Source organism: Lygodium microphyllum, chromosome 22, assembly GCF_053477565.2.
Source record: "Lygodium microphyllum isolate KBCC chromosome 22, Lygodium_microphyllum_v1.1.10, whole genome shotgun sequence".
Classification (NCBI taxonomy): Eukaryota; Viridiplantae; Streptophyta; class Polypodiopsida; order Schizaeales; family Lygodiaceae; genus Lygodium; species Lygodium microphyllum.
In genome coordinates this window covers 64,570,117-64,573,529 of record NC_141156.1, presented here as the reverse complement: position 1 = coordinate 64,573,529, position 3,413 = coordinate 64,570,117, and positions in this window count along the sequence as shown.

Sequence of the window (3,413 nt, the reverse complement as noted above, 5' to 3'; positions counted from 1 at the left end):
AACTTTGAAAAAAATGATGCTAAATAAAATGCATATTCTAAATTACCCTTAAAAGCGATTCATTAATGAATTAAGTAGGTGGATGCCGCAAGTATGACCTATCCTATGGTCCTATATCAATCTCTTTGCACAACTCTACGTATACAAGAAGATCTATAAATAGGTCACCAAAGAAGGAGTTCAGTTTTTTCTCAAAGAATTCCTAGCCTTCTATCTTTCCATCATCGTTACTTGTCCCTAGCAAGCCATGTCTCCATGGATGTATGGTGCAACATACAAAAACAATTTACTTTCTCCTCCATTGCAGCATCCATCCTTTTTTCTACCCCATTTCCAACCACATCTCTGGTTAGTCTATTATCTTCCTTCAACAACCATAGCATATTGTTGTCTGAATCCACCGTTGCTAGCCATTGTGAAATATGCACTCACACCTCCAACACCAGCCACCAATAACCTTCAGCCATGCTACCTTTTGGCGAAGCTCTTTGTTGCACAAAGCCCTTCAGGGTTTTCATGAAGCACTCTAAGAATAACATCCATTGCATATGGGATGGGTCTCATATAAATCTCCACTTCATGTATAAGATGCACTAGGAGGTGAGTTTGTATCGTGATGAGCATACTGGTGAGCAACTACTTCCCAAAGAGATAGACCATCTCCACAGCTCCTCCCCTTGTGGATTCAATAGAGGACATTTTAATATTCTTCTATGAGATCTATTGCACCAAATTCGACAACTTATAAATTGCCTTCGTATTTCTCGAGTGAGGCATTCAGTGATCGCGATCGATAGTATAAACTGTCACAAATAAAAAAGCATTATGAACATTGACTAGACATTAAATAGCAAAATACATAGGCTACTTACAATCGAGGCCAATACAAACCTGTCATATATTATGCCAATCATGAAATTTTAGCCCTAATAGTTGGTCGCCTTTAGAGAAAGCAGATCTGAGGGAACACATCATACCTTAGGATGAGGTGTCACCTCCTTATATAGATTTTGCAAGCATGTCTAATATTTTTGTATATAATATTCAATTACTTTGCAAATGTAATGCATGATGGATATACACTTTTCTTACCGTTTGTTGAAAGTCTAAGATCCCTTCATTAATGATCTTTGATTGAAACTCATCAAAGCATTGTACAAGTTTTATAGACAAGTGACACTTCTCTGATTGCCAGCTTGCATTGAGAGCAAGGACACTGGACACGCTTATTAAGATTCACCTCACGATCTTGGACAACACAACCATCGTCATTCTCCATTTGGTCTACGTTACGACAAACAACATGCTTTTGTTCCCCTCATTTATAATCTTTCTTTGTTTTAATCTGTACTCCTCTTTCTCTCCCTTTCCCTTTATTTGTTTGCCTCCCTCCATCTCTCTTTATCTGTTTCTTTTCTTTCCATGTTCCTCTATTGTTATCTATACCCCTTTTCATTTCTCTCCCCGTGCCTCTTTCTCTCTCTCACTCTCTCCTTTTTTAATTTGCCTCCCTTCCTCCTTATTTATTTCTCTTCCCACCTTTCACATTCTCTTTCTCTTTCTCTTTTTTTATTTGCCTCCCTTCATCCTTCTTTGTTTCTGTCTCCCCCTCTCTCTCTATGAATGTTTTTTTCTCTCCCCCATCTTTCGTCCCCACTCTCACTTCTTCTCTCTTTTCCTTTCCCTCCCTTATTTTCTCTATATCTTTCTTTTGTTTCCTCTCCAGTCGCACTCAACGCATCTCATTATAATCAAAATCAAAGATAGAAAATAAAAAACTCATAGAACAAGACATTGAAACACCCTCTCTCCCCACCCCTCTTCATGCCTCTCTTCCCCCTCTGCCTTTATTTTTCTATCATCCGTTCTCTAATTCTCTCATTGTTTCAGTTTTTCTCTCTCCTTCTCTTATTCTCTATTTATTATTTTCTCTACCTCTCTTTTTCTCCCTCTTTTTCTCCCTTTTTGTCCCTTTCTCTTTCTAGTTCTCTCCTCTTTTTTTTCGCTCTCCTTCCTCTCTTTACCTTACCCTTTTATCCACCTCTCCCTTTACTCTCCGTTTCTTTTTCTCTCCCCCCTCTCTTTCTTTCTCTCTTTCTCTTTCTTTGTTGCCTCTCTTTGTTTCTCTCCACTCCCTCGTTTCTCTCACTCATTCTTCTCTCTCCCTCCCTTTCTCTCTCTCTCTCTTTCTTTGTTATCTTTCCTCTTTTTCTCTCTCATTCTCTCTTATTTTTTCTTCCTTCTTCTCCCTTTCTCCTTTCCTCTCTTTCTCTCTCAATGCATCTCATTACAAAGAAAAATAAACACAAGAAAAGAAGAAAACACAAGAACAAAGAAAGAAGAGGAAATGTACCTACCACAAAGGCCCGAGGATGGATTCTTCATCTCCTCTTCACGATGTCTCTTCTTTCTCCCTCCTCTACTTCTCCCTCTTCTTCTTGCGCACGGTAGTGCTGGTGGTGAGGGCGGTGACAAGCTGTCCTTCTCTCTTTCCCTTTTCCTCTCCCTCTTCCTTTCAAAGCCACGATCTCTCTCGCTCTCTCTTGAAAGTGTTTGCGGAGAATGCCATGCTCGGGTTTTCGGCACTTTCTTTTTCTCAGAAGGGCATCACTATTTGTATCGCTAAAAACAACACAAATTTGACACAAATAGTGACGGCACTATTTTCCATCGCAAATGGCCATCGCTATTTACCCATTCCCTTATAGTGCGACAAGATCTATAGAGATCTCAAACCTTTTCAAAATCCGTTACAAATAGTCTCAAATTCCTAAATGGAGGTCAAAACACACCTTGAATGTGAATCCAATTACATAGTCCTATATTGGAGGTGGTTTATAACACTCCTTTGAGCACTATAGCTTGAAAATATGGCTTGTTAATCAAAGATTGTACAAGAGAGATCTCCACATGTGGACTCCACAACAAGCTGGCTTGATTGTAGAATCTTGTACTTGTTGCTCATAGCCCCTCACTTGAATGATGCTCTAATACCATGAAAAGATTGGGGGGGGGGGGGGGGGGGGGGGCAGGGGAGAGGGAGCTTCAACTCTTGCAAGACACATAACACTTTGAGAATGCACACAAGATAGGAAGCTAGAAACGCGAGTCTTTCTTGTTGTTGTTCTTCTTCTTCACTATAACGGTCTAGGAAGAATATAGAGAGAGTACAATATACATAATATACAAGATGGAAATCTTAGTATTTCTTCTTCTTCTTCTTAACTATAACATGCTACTAAGAATAAACATAGAGTATAACATGCGTAATATACAAGTGGTGCATAGTGTGAACATGTTTAACTAGAAAGATGACTATTAGATATCTCGTAACTTGGGTAGGTTGACTAACTAATGTCCACACGTAAGGTATCATTGGAATGATATGCCAATGCAAGTATTAACCACATCAT